Source organism: Tympanuchus pallidicinctus, unplaced genomic scaffold, assembly GCF_026119805.1.
Source record: "Tympanuchus pallidicinctus isolate F22 unplaced genomic scaffold, pur_lepc_1.0 scaffold36, whole genome shotgun sequence".
Taxonomy (NCBI): domain Eukaryota; kingdom Metazoa; phylum Chordata; class Aves; order Galliformes; family Phasianidae; genus Tympanuchus; species Tympanuchus pallidicinctus.
This window is the reverse complement of record NW_026294754.1, coordinates 1,013,112-1,029,503: the sequence shown is the minus strand read 5'-3', so window position 1 is coordinate 1,029,503 and position 16,392 is coordinate 1,013,112. Positions and strand designations below refer to the sequence as shown.

Sequence of the window (16,392 nt, the reverse complement as noted above, 5' to 3'; positions counted from 1 at the left end):
ATCCTGGTAGGGACTTGAAGCCGATGCTCTGAGGGATGCCACTGTTCACATATTTTGTATATCCTAAATTTATTGTGGAGAACAGGAGGAAGCACTGAATATGAGGGATTTCGGCCCTTTGCAAGATGCAGATGTTTGTGGCTTCTTCCACAGATCTCTTCCAACCTTGATGGCAAAGAACTAAGAATCTTCTTAGAAAAAATTCTGTCACAGAATCATGCAGTCATTAAGGCAGGAAAAGACCTCTCAGATCCCCAAGTCCAACCCCAACCCACACCCATCATGCCCACTGACCATGTCCCTCAATGCCACACCTCTGTGGGATGGAGACCCCCCCCCCTCCCTGGGCAGGCGGTGCCAATGTGTCACCACTCTTTCTGAGAAGAAACCTTTCCTGTTATCCAACTTGAACCTCCCCTGGCACAACTTAAGGCCAGTACTTCTTACCACTAGTTACCTGGGAGAAGGTAGCTGTAGAGATCAATAAGAAGGTAGAACTCCTGCTTTCCCTATATGAAGAGGTGTCTGAAATTTGGTATGTCCACCAAATGTCCTCCTTGCCTAAACAGGACGATGTGAGCTTAGTGGCACAACTGCCAAATCTGTTCTTGTCTTAAAGCCATGCAGCCATATCATTTGGAAACTTCTCCATACGTAAACAGGGTTTCATGATGGAGAGAACATAATCCATGGTTGTGCTCTATAAACACATCTAGCTGTGTGTTTTGGCTACTTCCAAAGTGAGATAGCTGGACTGGTTGACATGGCAGAGAATGACTCCCATGGTGACTGTAATGGGACCTTGGACAGCCTGTTTTGTGTTGGCTGGAGGTAAGGGTGGGTTTACCCAAGGTGTGCTCTGCAGACAGTTGTACCTGTTATGCTGAAATATGATGTTCCAGCCGTGCACCATGTGCAGCTCCCTGCAGCCATGGCTGAGCTGTCAGCAGGGTCACCATCTGCCACGTGGCTGAAGGACGAGACTGAGGTTGGAAGTCACTTTGGATGAAGTCCTAAGAAAGCAAAGAAAATTCACTTGAAAACCTTATGGGAAAGGTACTTGCTGAGCATTCCGTTGCCAAAGAACAGCCAGCTCCACTGATCTCTCCTAATCCTATAACATTTTCTGTGGTTATTTCCCTGTGCATGGGGGCTAAGTACCAGTTTGGATTTGTCAGCCTTGCAGATTTGTCCCAATAAGTATCTTGGTTTTTCAGCAGTGGGTTTGAAACACGTCAGCTTTGACATCGCTGTTTGTTTAGCTGGGAGAAAGCTACTGACTTCAGGATCCCTTTTTAAAATGCCTATTCTGGGCTCAAATTGAGATTTAAGAGAAACAGCACTTACATCCCTGTAAAAAGCTGAGCCACCTGTTCCAGAGAGCTTGGGCATGCTGAGCAAGTTGCATATGCTGAATGAGTGATGGATGGAAAGGCGCTTCTCCTGCATCAGAACGGATCCTTATTAAGCTGTGAAAAGAAACATGAACAGACCACTGAAAGACAGAGCTAGACGAGACATGGAGCTGCCTCCGTGTTTTTGCTCTTAGAGGGATGTTGTGAAGCCGAACAGATTGTGGACCAAAGCGTGGGGGATGTGTGAGGAAGGCGCTTGCATCATATCCTGGGAATAGAAACGAGCGTGCGATGCTCTGCTCTCCTGTTTGCCAAAAAAAGAAAAAAAAAGGAAAAAAGAAAAAAAAAAAAAAAAAAAAGAAAAAAGGTTTTAATAGGCTTCATTCCGTCAATATAAAAAGCAGAAAAAAAGGAGAGAAAAAAAATCTGGAATTTAGAGGCCTCCGCAGAAGGTTGTGCAACAAAACACCACTGGAAAATGCATGCTATTCGAGTTAATTTTTACAAGATACTGCTGAATATCTGGATGGCGTTTCCTAGCCCAATGCAAACATCACCCCTTCTTTAATACTGCTAGGAAGACTGATGGCAAGTGAAGGTAAGGATTATCAAGGACTTCAGTGAGTCTTGCAGCGTGCTCACTAGGTTGTAATTGCTATGCTGCTAAAGATTGAAATGGATATTCTTGGAAAGCAGCATGTTCCAAAACCCTGACTTTCTGGGATATGCAAAATTGCTTAGAAAGCTAAAAGTTAATAGCCAGGATTAAAGAGAAGATGGTGATTTACATCGCCTCAACCAATGTTGTTAGCTTGAGGGTTTATGCTGGAAAATGTTTCCATCCGGAGCAGTCAGACCCAGAGTTTTGTTGTTGGCTGCAAACCTCACACTGTTTTAGAACCTGGTAAAACATTTTGTCTCTCTACTGGAAACAGCCATTTAGAAAGGGAAGGAGAAGGGAAAAGGTGACATTCTTCTCTCTTTCCAACTTGCATCTGAATATAGCTCAAGTATGCTATGCTCTCCCCATCCAGGAGGCAGACAACCAAAACTTCCCTCTGCAGACTTCTTTCCTCTATGGACGCTGCTGTTGGAGACCTGGGATTGGTGAAATAGCTTCAGGGCAGCTGGATTCCTTGCTTTCCTCTGGTGTATTGATGGTGTCTTGAATCAGTATGTGGATGAAATACAACATTTCTTTTGCTGTCAAGCTCTTGGCAAGGCATATTTTCTCCTGTCTGTTCTCCTTGTTTCCTCCATTTTCTTGTGGTGTTTTGGGGTGCATCACTCGTGTGCATACCTGCCTTGCTCATTAATGCTTGCACACAAGAGTGGCCATGCTGTTATAATGGACAACAGAGTCCAGCTGTGTTTACTGCAGAACAGGATTGTGTTTTGCCTTGATTAGTGAGATAAATGCTTGAGAAAGTTAGTTTTTCCTTATATGGAGGAAAGGGCTGTGAGAACACGGATTCTGGATACCTTGTAAGGGCGGATTTTGGATGCTGGGAGATAAATGCTCCTTTGAACGCAAGTGGGCTTGTGAGCCTGGCTGAGATGAAGCAGCCAGCAAACTGACAGCATTCCTTTGTAACTTGCTGCTGAGCTGTCCTGAGAATTTACTGGAATGTCCCCAGAGTTGTTCCAGAACCGTGGAGATGTGGCACTGAGGGATGTGGGCACGGTGGGGTGGGCTGAGGTTGGGCTTGGTGGTCTTTTCCAGCCTTAATGATTCTATTCAATGGTTTGTTGTTGTTGTTGCTGTACATAAATATTGTCATCGAATGAGTAGCTCAGTTTGGGAGGGACCTCGTGAAGTCATCTAGTCAAATCTCCTTCTCAGGGCAGCTGTGGGATCATGTGAAGAGCGGGTTGATGAAGTAACTCTGAATCTTGTGGGTTGGCAGAGCCTGGTTTGGCACTGTGGAAAGCACAGCCTGATTCTAGAAGCATTGCTGGATGAGCAGGAGTACCGCAGTGCCATCCTGCATGGCACAGAAAAGCGTGAGCCCAAGGGCTTTAAGTCTGATGCAATTCATAATGTGAAATAAAATGCATTCTCCTTTGAAGAAGTTGTCTTCTAGCAGTTATTAATCCAGATCTCTTCTGGATTGTGTTGAAATAGCACTAGTGAAATCACTGCTTCACCTGGAGAGAGCAGGAATCATTGAATGATAGAATGGCCTGGGTGGAAAAGGACCACAATCATCTCATTTCAACCCCCTGCTATGTGCAGGGTCACCAACCACTAGAATAATACGGAAAGTTTTCTTCATGTCTCATTTGACAACTATGGGTGTAGGTAGGTAACAATATTTCAATTAAATTTTCAATTCAGTTGACATTAATGAGTGCAGACATTAGAATGATGTTTTTCTGAGTGTGAATGAGGCCAGTTTCCATCTCACTCATTCTCAGACTTCTTGATAAGCTTCTTGATGGCTTGAAGATGCACATATTTATTTCTCTAAGGCATTCTTGGCTTAAGAGCTTCCCAAACTATGTAATGGCTGAGCTGTAAGTTGACTATATAAGAGCCAAGGTACTACTGCAGGTAGAGTATCCCAGTCATTCAAACTGGGGGGTTTTCAGGAGGAAAAAAGTGGCTTTCTGGTTAAGGGAGTGTGTTGTATCTAATGCCTAGACTATTTGAGTTTTGGGGAGCAGATTTGTTTTGCATCTCTGGGATGAGTAAGGCTAGAGCTGACAGAGATGTGGAAAATGTGCTAATACTGCCAGAATTCAGGTCAGAGAAGAAAACTTTTCCTTCCATTGTAACCAGAGGGAATCTTACATAACTGTTCTTGGGACAGATTAAGAGATAGCAAAGTTTGGATGGGGGGAGGGGGAAAAAAACATTCTGCTGATAATCCACAGAATTGAAAAATTAGGATCAGGCTCCTGGGAACAAAAAAAAACCTGTTGGAGGTAATGCTCTGCTACACTGACAGAAGCTCAAATGAGTGTCAAATCAACTGTGAGCCAAACAGATCTGCTGTCGCAAGTCAGCTGGACTGTATCTTAATGCAAAGATACCTGTGCTGGTTTACAAATTGAATCCTATCTGGAAAACAGCCTTCAAGCTCTAGCAAGTGGAATGGAACATGTAGGTGATGTGCTCAGGAACGTGGTTCAGTGGGGAAATATTAGTGGTAGACGGATGGTTGGACTGGATGATCTTGGAGGTCTTTTCCAACGTTGGTGATTCTATGAATAAAAGCTTCCTGTGCCTTACTTAGACCACAGTGCTCTCATATCAAGGATGCAGAGGTAATCAGAGATCATTCACTCCTGCAGTGATTAAGCACTGATGATGAGCTTCTGGCTTTCAGTTGAAAATAGTTCTTAAGACAAGGGAAAACAATTGGACTGCCATCTTTGGAAACTAAGGATGCACACTTCGTTTTCTCTTTTTCTTTTTTCCATTATTTTTATTTCTTGTGGATGATGGATTAACCTGTCAATGTGTTGCGCCAGTGCTGATGCCTTCTGCTTTGTGCTTGTGATGATCCCTTGAGCAGGAAACTGGGTATTTCTGTAAATGGAGCAATGCACTGGGGCCTGTAAACACCTTGAGAGCAAAAGAAAGTGGTTGACTAAGGAGTTTTCTATTCTTTAATACGTTTTTGAGAGGAGGATTTCTTTGCTCAGAATGCCTGAGGGTGTTTTATGATCTTTGTACAAGCTGCGGTATCAAACTGGTTTTCCTCGTTGCTGCTCAGGTAGTTCTTTACCTCCTTAATGCAGGGTTTTACAGAATCACAGAACCACGAAGGAAAGCCCTCCAAGATCCCCAAATCCAACCCCAACCCACCCCACCATAACCCACTGCCCACATCCCACAGGTCTGTAACACCCCAGGGATGGTGACCCCAACACTCCCTGTGCAGCTGTGCCACTGCATCTCCGCTCCTTTGGAGAAGAAATGTTTCCAAATATCCAACCTGGTATATTGCAATCTTCTGCAAATTTGCATAAGCTAACTGTTGCTGAATGCAGTCCTTGTGGTTCTCTGCTGCATGCCTTCTCATTTGTGGCCTGAAGCATGTGTGGACAGTTGGGAATACTCTTCTTTTCCCTCCCTGTATAACTATCATAGAATCATCATAGAATGGCTTGGGTTGCAAAGGACCACAACGCTCATCCATTTTCAACCCCCTGCTATGTGCAGGGTCGCCAACCATCAGCTCAGGCTGTCTGGATGCCTTTTTCCCTGTTACTGTGCACTCAGCCATCATGAGCAGCCTCCCTGATGCTTGTGCCTCTGATTGATTTCCCAGTTCCATTCTCCTCCTCCCTTCTCCAGTCTGAGCAGTTACCCAGCTAAGAAATGCTCTCTAAAGCATTGCACCACTCTCTCCTGTGGCAGAGATCAGTGCCCCCTTCTCTTTTCCATTCCCATATTTACTATCCCACTTCTGTAGCTGGCATTTTCTTTCCTTTTTGGGCAGCTCTTTGCCTTTGAAATTAAGTACTGTGGTTTATCCAGCTTGGATGCTGATGGCACTGAACTTGAGTATGCTTTTCAAGGGAAGAGTAATTCTTGTGTTGGTTTACCCTTGAGTTCCAGGAGTGTGTAAAAACCATTCCAACAACAACAAAGACATTGCTAGCTGATGGTTCTTTATCTAAAAATTATTTTCTGGTCGTTATAAGGCCTAATCCTGACATTTCTCTCTGCATTCACACTTGCACAGATGATTAGCAACTTGGTGCTTTCTCTTAATGTGGCTCATGAGTAGCAGATATTGGCTTGATCCTCTGCCCAGCAAGTTATCTAATGGGAGATGTTCTCAAAGTTTCCCTATATAACTGAAATAAAGTTGACCAAAGAGCAAACAAAGCCCTGCTTCTTTGAGGCTTATTTCAAATTCTTTCATCTTCCCTCTTGCCTTCTTTCATGTTTTCAGCTGTACATGCTGATTAATCTTTGATAGTGGGCTGGACTGGAACTGCTCTCCCTTTGGGGAGGCTCATGTGATCCTGTTCCACCCAACAGTGACTCTTTCAGAGTTTGGCTGTGCGTAACTGCTCAGTGCATTGGAAGAGGCTGATGCCTCTGGCTGCTTGGAGGGAAGGAGGGGTAATGGGGGGCAAGGAGTATGGGATTGGGGAGACTTATGAGACTGAGTTTTACTTAGAAAAACAAGCTGACAATAAAGGTAATTTTAGCTCTTGGCTAGTGTATAGAAATCTGCTTGTGGGTGGTAGCTTTCATCATTGTCCCTACATGGTTAGAGGCCATGGTGAGGATGGGCTGATGGTTGGGCATGATCTTAGAGGTCTTCTCCAGCCTTAAGGATTCTATGATTTGATGTAAATGGGCTCTTAATGTGAACTGACTCAAGATGGAGACCCAAAGTGAACTACTAGATGTGAAGTGAGCCAGGCTGGAAGTAAAATGCAGAATCGTGGAAGCTTTGTGTGCAGCTGACTTGCCCTCTCAAGTTACATGGGGTAATTTTCCCAGGAACCTCTTAAACCCAAGAGGTACTTTTCTATGGGAGACTTCTGGTCCCCAAAACCCTTCTCTGCTTCCCTAGAAAGCTGCTTTTTGGGCTGTGTTCTGGTGTATGACCTGCCTGAGTGGGTGCTTCTGTCATCAGAGTAAGCATAGCTCTGCAGCCCAGCAAGTGCTTGTTTTGCTTTGTGCTTGCCTAAGGATGGCTTATCAAAAGATTTGCAGGATGCCTTTTTGTGTTTTAATTTGTTGGTTTTTTTTCCCCCTTTTTCCCTGATACTGAAAGGTCTGCTTTGGCTCTGCTTGTGTCATCTTTTGTGATGACATCCATGTCTTTCTAGCTTAGGAACAGAAAGGTCATCTTGTTGAATGCACAGTTTCCTCTAAAGAAACTATTAGCAACAACTGAACACCTGCATAACTGGTCCTTAATCTGTGGTGCTGAGCACTCTTCCCTGGTAAGCATTTTCATGTGGGTTTTCTTGGTGGTGGTGGTGGTGGTTGTGTTGTTATTTTATTTTATTTTATTTTATTTTATTTTATTTTATTTTATTTTATTTTATTTTATTTTATTTTATTTTATTTTATTTTATTTTATTTTATTTTATTTTATTTTATTTTATTTATTCTTCCCCTACTGCATTGTCATAGAATCACCGATGATGGAAAAGACCTCCAAGATCATTCAGTCCAACCACCCACCTACCACCAGTATTTCCCTACTAAACCACGTCCCTTAGTACACATAGTCAAAGGACTATTAAAGAAAATCACCTCTCCTTTTCTGAGTTATTTTTTTGTTTGTTTGTTTTTGTTTTTTTTTCCTAGAAAGATGAGTATTTCTTGGGGAAGGGAAGAAAAATACTCATCCTCTTGCATTTTGGTCTCTGGGTTCCTGTGGGACTGCTTAGCTGCTCCAGATGTTTGGATGAGTTGCTCTGGGCTGGAAGCAATTCCCACCAAACTACATAACTCTGTATTAACAGACCCCTTGGGTTCTTGCCTTGAGACCATGTTCTCTGCAGCACGAGGCTAAGGATCATAAGCAGTGACTTAAAGGGAGGCTGGGGCTTTGAGGCACATTGAATGTAGAGCTTTGCATCAGTATTTCCAAAGCCTATAGTAATCTCATCAGAGTTGGCTCTGGATGTCTTTGCTTGAATTACATCAATCACTTGCTTGTTGTGAAGGAGAAGGGGAGAAAGATGTAGAAATAGCTGTAAGGATGGTCAGTAATGCTTGGCTTTCATGAGTTATCATGAAGAAGTATCCTATTTACTCACTCTAAATTAAATCCTGTTTAGTTTTACTGTGAGCCTCACTGTGAGCGGGGTGGAGGAAGGATGGCTGGATTGCTGTGCAGGCAGTTTGCCAATGTCATTGTTTAATGGTAACTTTCTTATATCCACCACTCCATTTGTCACTGTTCATAGCATGCTGAATCGGGGTCCCATTGGTAACTGCCTGCAGAAAGCATGGTTAATGCTGGAGAGGACTCTGGATTGGACTTGTTTTAATGCCTGTAGTACTGAGAGACCTCAGAAATGTTCAAAAGCATTTGATAGGTTTTGGAGTTTCATCAGTAAATGAGCTGGAATCCTTCATGGCTTGTCCCTTCCATAATGAAAACAATATAGTACCTGATGCAGCTGACAGATGGGGCTTTGCATTTAGTTTTTATTAGAAAAGGACTCTTCAGGCATGGGTTGGAATTAATCTCCTCTGTTAGCTCTGGGAGTCACCGTGTGGGTGCAGGGAGGGGGTCCCTTCCTGACCTCCCCTTCCCCTTTCACTCTGTGTGTCAGTTCTACTGCCACAGTCACAATGGCCTTGACCAGAATTTCGGGATGCTTTTTTGAAACAGGGAAGTACTTGAAAGTATTGCAGCTGGTTTCCAAGTCAAACGACAATTCCCTTCTCCTGCAAGGTTTACTCTGCTGCAAACAGAGTAAAAGCACTTTGTCCTTATTCGTGTCTTCCTAAAGATCAGCTCCCGTGTTTTGAAAGTGTCAGCAGTCAAGAGTATTTACCTGTATGAGTAGCTGTGTGATCTGGTGGCTGTAGCCTGTCTTCCCTTACCTGCTTCTTTCCCTTGATGCCATTTTCATGCACCACAGTGTCTAGATTGAGCTTGCAAATCCTCTGGGAGAGAAACTGTCACGTCTGTGTCTCCTTGAATTGAACAGAGACTGATTTATACAGAACTGGAAAGAATTCAGCAATAACTGGAAAGAGGCTTTAGGAAAGCAAGAGAAACCTGTGCTCCACTGAATGTCTTTGGAACAGGAGGCAGGGAGACTGGGCTTGAGTTCTTCCTCTGTTAGAAGTTAAAATATCTGTGGTGAAATAGGCCTGGAGGGCGTTACGGGATAAGGGAGCGTATAGTTCTTGGTCCTGCCTTTGTTTCAGTGTTTTGTGTGTGTGGTGTTCTGGAAGCTGGGGCTCATGTGGGAGCTGGCTCTTGGTGTTTTATTTCCTCATGGAACCACAAGCTCGCTCAGGTTGGAAGGGACCTCAAGAAGACTCTTCTCCATTCCTCCTGCACAGAGCAGCACTGAGCCAACACTAAGCCCATGCCAGGCTGCTCAGAGCTTTGTCCAGTCAGGTCTCTCCAAGATGGATCTTATATAGCCTTCCAGAGGCACCTCTAGCATCTTCTGGAGTCAGAAGTGGTAGCTTCATTTTCAAGAGATGTTGTTTTGCATGTGTCTTCCATGAACCTTTTAGACCACTTTCTGTGCTGGTGTCACATCTTGCTAGGCACGAGGCAGCATCTCTCATTATCATCACAGTGGATTCTTGCTAAGGATTTTGATTATTTCTTTCTACATCACAAAGAGGGGTTAACAATCCTTCTGTGTTCACCACTCCTTAATCCTTGCTGACCGTTCACAGAGTCATAGAATCATTAAGTTTGGAAGAGACCTTCAAGATTGCCAGCACAACCCCAGCCGACCCCACCATCCCACTGCCCACATCCCCCAGTGCCACATCCCATGGTTTTGGAACACCTCCAGGGATGCTGAGCCCCCCACTCCCTGTGCAGCCTGTGCCAGTGCCAGACTGCACTTTGGAGGAGAAATTCTTCCTAATATCCAACCTGATATTTGATCATCTTGGTCATCTCCTGGGCTTTATTAGTTAGCTCATAGCCTTTTGGGAGTGTCCTATCCAAAGGTTAACGCCTGGAAATCCTTTCCAGCATTAGATGGTCTCATTTGGAACAATGAGAAGGAAAGAAATAGTGCTAGAGATGGAAGCTCTCCAAAATCAGGACGACAGGATTGGCTTTGTGTCTTTCACGTCACTAGATCCTGCCAACTATTTTCCTTTCTGATTACTTTGGCCACAGGACATCTACTGTGTTTGCAGTGGGAAGGAGCTGGCTGTGCAATTAGTCTTATCAAGTTAATTTATGCATTCTTTGTGCACGAAGCCAAAACAGTATCCAGCTTGTAGAACAAGGGAGCTACAGAGGAGCAGCTAACCACTATGGAGCAATGAATGTTTGCTTTGGGAATGGAAGCAGAAATAACATCTTGGAAGATGCAGAGGGAACAGCTCTTGTGCACGTGGTCATCTCGTGCTCTGGTGAGCATACTGTGGTGCAGAGCTGCATATGTAACCTGCAGAAAGCAAGTTTGGGAGGAAAGAGGCAGCCACTGTATGGGGAACAAGTTTGCTGCTTCCCTAATTGAGCCTCTCTGCTGTGTAAGAACATTTATGAAGAATGGCTCGTACAGCCGCATGGAAGGAATCAATCATAGGAAATAAAGAGCTTGTAATCCATTTAAGTAGGACTTTCCACCTCTCATTAAGCCAGAGACATTCGTGCTTAATTCTCTGGATAGCAGTTGCACAGCAGACGTGCGAAGTATTGATCGTAAAATGAATCTTGCTGTTTCTTTCCCCTTACGGTTTCAATTAAAGTGTGTGCAGTGGGTGTGGAGGCATTTTACTCCTTCTCAGTTGAGTGCTATTGGCACGGTTCATGCAGTTCCCTTCCTGCTGGCGTGAACCAAATTTTCAGCAATGCAGCAGGGAAGATGTCAAGGGGAAAGCAGATGACAAGACCTCTATAGCAATATGTTGGACTGGCTTCTGCTCTAGCTGCTAACATCTTCCAGACGAGATGAAAACTGCCCCTCGGAGGACCAGCTAACACAATTCACGTGTGGTTATGGTGGGCTCTCCTGCGTGTGTGTAGGAAAGGGTAATCAAGGAGGGAGGAAGAAAGGCTTGTCTGTAAAGGAAACTGCATGGCAGGGTGTGCATGTTCGAAAAACACTTCTGTTTCCACTTAGTTTCTCAGCAAAAACACATGCTGAGAATGGATAAGACTCCGTGTAAACTTCTGTGCTTCAGCTTGGCCGAGCTGGCAAAGCTCTGGAGTCTGTGGAGAGGAAAAACAGCAATTATTTATTCTTAAGGTATTAATAGTTTAAATAATTAAAAAATAAAAGTTTCTTCAGTTTTCCTCAGCATCTGTCTATGCTTCCTTGGTCTTGTCTTCTCCCACTGGGGGGATAAAGATCACTTCTCTCACCTGTCTCTGTGTTCAGAACCTGCTGATGTGGTTTCATCTCTGAAACTGATGTCACAGTGCATCCTCCTTTGGATGGTCTTTAGGTAACAGAGGTTGAACACAGAATCATAGAGTGGCTTAGGTTGCAGGAGACCTTAAAGATCATTGAGCTCCAAGCCCCCTTCCGTGGGTTGAGTGCCACTCATCAGATCAGGCTGCCCAGGGTCCCATCCAAACCAGCCTTGAGCACCTCCAAGGATGAACATGGGGTGTATTGGTCAAGGTGCCGCCTTCCTCTGCTTCCAGCTTCCCCCAGACCCGCTAGGCACATTGTGGCATGACTGTTCAGTTCTGTGACTCAGACATTTCCTCTTCCATGTCTTCTGCCAAGATCAGCAGCCACTCCTGCTGGTTCTGTCTGGGTCCTTGTTGTCTCACCCCAGTGTACTGTTGAGCTGTTTTTCATAGAATCATGAATATTCTGATCATGTTCTTAACTGCTGACCCACTATGGTGTCCCCAGGTGACTCCTCCAGGCATAAAACATGAAGGTTTCTTCCCATGGTCTGTCCTCTGTTTATCAGCAGTGGTATTAATGGTTTTCTTTTGTAACATGGAAACAGGCTGCCTTTCCCTCTTCCAAAATGCCACTGTGCTGGCTAGCTTGAACACCACTTGGATGCAGGATGACCCTAGTGAAGGGACTGGGATCTCCGCTAGCTGCCCTGGTTCAGGATTTCAGCAACCTCATTTTGAGTAGAGCTGGGGTTGATCTTGTCCCTCTGATTTAACTCATCAGCACGTTTTAGTGCCCAGCTAAACTTTTCAATACATCAAGCCCACCCTCACAAAGGAAAAAACAGAATGTTCTGCCACCTCCTGTTTGTTTTTCCTGGATGCTACCAAGCAGATCTTTATGTACAATGTTAAGGCCTCTTTGGGAAGTCTGATTAGCATGTGCTTAGATGGAAGAACTGAAGCTTGGTAGCTTCTCCCAAAGAGTGGTATTATGCATTGACACAGGCTGCCCAAGGAGGTGGTGAGGTCGCCATCCCTGGAGGTGTTCAAGAACCATGGAGATGTTGCACTTGGTCAGTGGGCATGCTGGAGGTGGACTGGGGTTAGGTTGGGGATCTGAGAGTTCTTTTCTAACCTTAACAATGCTATGAGTGTCTGCTCAAGTCCACTGGCATCCACTTCCTGGCATCTTCTGGCTTGGAAGCTGGCACGTGCTTCCCAAATGCTGGCTCAGTAGGGCAGGCCTATCCTCTCTCACAGTGTAAAGTTTACACGTTGGTTTGGCTGCCCTAGCTTTCTACGGGAAGCTGTTTGTATTTCTAATTGAGTAAATGTTCCTGTTTCGGCACTTAGTCTTAGCTTTTCTCAGCCAGAAAGCACTATACAAAGGCAAAGTGCTTAAAGGGCTAATTAGCTCCTTGGAATGGAAATTTAGGTATTGCTGTTACTTCCTTTACTGATCTTTCTACTTAAGAAAAACCAACAAAACAAAACTCCCTTTTAAACTTAACTTACAACTGAATTTCACATTTATGTTCCAGCAATGAAATAACATTTTTGTGTCTGCCAAACAGCATTCTACCTTGTCTGGCAGTTGCCAGCATTTCTGTTCAAGCACAGGAGACGCTTTCCAGTGGGCAGCCCAAGTTGGGCTTCCCCAGTGATGCATGCTCAGAGGTGGAAGTCGACCTTAACACACTCAGCAGCTAACCTGAGGATGGGATTAACTCTATTCCACATCACAACAAATTCTTCTACCTCATTTGGATGCTTCAAACTCTCCCCAACCATCTGTATTTTCATGGTTTATAGTTGGCTTTCTCTGCCAGGAACAACCAGGTTTTACGCCTCTTAAGCTACTTAAAACTTCTTTGCTACTTCTAAAAGCAAAGAACCTCGTTAGATTCACAGCTGTAAGCAATTCATGGTGCACTGACAGGAGTTGTTGCCCATCTCTCCACCAAACCAGAGAAGAACAAATTATTTTCCCAGTGACGTTGCCAGGAAGATATTGTGTAAAAGGAACAAAACATGTTCTGTGCTTCCTCTTAATGAGAAGCCTTGGTGTCCTATCTACGCTTTGCCTGCGTCTTCCAATAAGTTCAGGACGTTTGTAGTTTCATCTGATTTTTTTAAGAAATTGTTTATTTAAGAATAGTGGATGTCTGAAGAAGGAGGGCTCTGCTGCATAAGCCTGTTTTGAGCTGTTCTCTGGTAAAAACCTTAAACTCCAAACAAGGAGAATGTGCCCCTTCTGGACTTTCTGTTCTTGTTGTTGTTTGGGGGAAGGGTTGGGGATGTCTTGTTTGTCATGTTATTTCATTGCCTGAAGAGACTTCATTTGCATCCATGCATTAAAAGTCTGTTTTGTGCAGAAATCTTTGAGAGAAACAAGAAATGGAGTCTGAACAGGCTGCCCAGGGAGTAGTGGGGTCACCAACCCTGGAGGTGTTACAGAACCATGGAGATGTGGCACTGAGGGATGTGATCAGTGGGCATGGTGGGATGGGTTGGGGTTGGACTTGGGGATCTCAGAGGGCTTTTCCAACCTTAATGGTTCCATGATTCTGTAATTGGATAATTCCCCTATTGAGGAATCATTTGCCACATGCTGTGATTCCATCTCCTGGGGCACCTGCATGAAAATGTTTCATCTTCACTCTGTGAAGTGCCAATACAACCTGTGTGATTGCCACCTTGTCATTACAAGTAAAAAGACTGCAATATAGTCTTAATGACATTGGAAAGATCTGTGTAACCAGTGCTGGTTGCTTCCTGGCTTTGGAGGAGGGGACAACCTTGCCTTGAGTGTAGCAGATGTTGGGTTTTCACAACTACATCGGTGTCCTGACTTGCAAGGTTTTTTTGTTAGGGCTCAAGCTCATGCAGAAAGAGGAGATCGCATTTGGTTATTGCTCTGTAAGAAGTTTGCACAGGTTCTTTCAGTGATCTGTTCTGCTTCTTCAAACCTTTTAAAATGTGATGCACGATACGCACTTAGTTTGTGGAAAATGTGAAGAAGCTGGATTGCAGAGAGTATTAGCGTGCACTGTGCTTATTTATTTAGTGAGATTAAAGAATAAGTTTTTCTTCTGTAATCCCTTTGAAGTGTTTATCTTTTGAAGTCTGAATTCTCATTAAATGGAAGCGTACAACCCCCAAACTACATGCTGCCCTGGTTTCAAAGCTTTAATTAAAAGAAAAGAAAGCACCAAAAAACTTAAGAACAATAAACAGCAGGTCAGACCCATAGGGGCTACACGTCATCCAGATCCTGACTATTTGGGTCATCACTCAACACTTTGTGAATCAAAGTGACTCAATGGGGCGTCTCCCAGGATTAGGATGCAGTCGTAGGGTTTTTGGCGTCAGCAGGCATCAGGGTTAGACAGCGCCGTTCCCCTTGATGGATATAGGAGTTCTCTGATAAAAACGGGCGAGAACGTAACAACTTTTTGGAAAGAATAACCTCACTGATTCATCAAGAGGTCTTCAGGAGTTGGGTGGCCGTTTGTTGGGTGCCTTCCACCACCGAGATGCAGAATCTCAGTGATTGAGGCTGTTTGTGGCTTTGAGGCCTTCTCTTGTCTTCCCTGCCCTGAAAGTTTTCCTCTCACAAGTTGAGATGTTCTGAGTATGAGCCAAGAAAATGTGGGAAGTGCTGCTCAGTGTGTGCATATAGATTTCCTCTTGTGGGAATGGCTGTAGCAAACATCCCGTCTATAGGAATTGTCCTGTTATCGAACAGATGGGAATGCTGACCCTCTTCCATTTCTGTCTTCCAGTCTGGGGAAAATGAAACGGCCTTACTTTGTTTTGGATGAGTTCAGTTTTATTAAAGAAAAGATTGTTATGAAGACTGTGAAGAGTCAGTGAAAGTCACAAGGATTTAGATCAGTTCCCTTTTGTGCTTTACATCATTTCAGTCCTGGCAGGGCAGAAGGGATTGCTTTTAGTGCATGGAACTTGGACGGCTTGCTCTTGAAGAGCTGAACTGCCATTATTATGAAAATATTTTAAGAAAATCAGCATTTTCCATTTTAATTAGGGAAACAATTGACCTGAAGGCTTATAAGAATGTTAATAGGGATAACTGGTTATCAGTAAGGTTCTCATGTAATCATCATTGGTATTTACTTGCTTAATAAGGTCTTACGCATAACTAGCTTGATAGAAGTTGTAATAAGAGATATAAGAGATGGAGATGTTGAAATTTGACAGAGAATCTTGATAAACAGTGATCCTGTGAGTCACAAATGAGAGGAAAAGCATTATCTTTAATGTAGAAAGCAGCGGAATCTGCCAAAGCTCTTTTAAAACGGGTTGGTAAAAAACAAACCAGAAAAAAATCTCAAACAAGAGCAGAGTTTGTATTTTCTGCATCTGTCTGCATGATGTGGGGGATATCCCTGTCCATTGCAGGGGAGTTGGACTGGATGGCCTTTAACGGTCCCTTCCAACTGTGAGGATTCTGTGATTCTAAGTTTACTTGGGCCTGATGTTTGGGAGATTGCACTTTGTGTGCTTGGATCTCATTGTTACATTGCTGTGATGCCAACACGAAATACAAGATGGGACATGAAGGTATGACTGTGATGGCAATGGCATTTCTCTTCTATCCTCATCATCTTCCCAGCAAATCTGCTTCTCCAAAGCTATTGCCTCCCACGTTTCCTCTTTTCAAATCCAACAGTGACTGCATTTTCCATTGGCTAGGTCCTTCCACCTGTACCTTGATGGATGGGGATGCAGGCCATAGCTGTCCTCCTCTCCCTGACTGGCTGAGCCCACTCCATCTTCTCTCCTGACTTGAGGACTCTTAAACATCCATCAAAACATCACAGAATGATAGAATCACCAACGTTGGAAAAGGCCTCTAAGACCATCTAGTCCGACCATCCCCCTATCACCAATATTCTCCATTAAATCATCTCCCTCAGTGCCACATCTGTACTATATATACTTTTGTCAGGCTCCCATTAACATCATTTAAATCACTGTTAAATCCTGGCTGACCCCACAGCTGTTCAGAG

The 16,392-nt window shown here is 44.0% G+C and overlaps 1 protein-coding gene across 9 annotated transcripts in view; it reads left to right on the top strand.

The window, feature by feature from the left end:
* Nucleotides 1–16,392, top strand: part of GDPD5 (glycerophosphodiester phosphodiesterase domain containing 5) — a 364,359-nt gene that overhangs the window by 47,180 nt on the left and 300,787 nt on the right. Inside the window, exon 2 of one of the 9 annotated variants that reach the window (XM_052699315.1) lies at nt 7,158–7,274. The exons of the other annotated variants lie outside the window; for them this stretch is intronic. The gene's annotated coding sequence lies outside the window, so the exon portion shown is untranslated. The remainder of the gene's footprint in view (nt 1–7,157; nt 7,275–16,392) is intronic. 9 annotated transcript variants of the gene reach the window in all.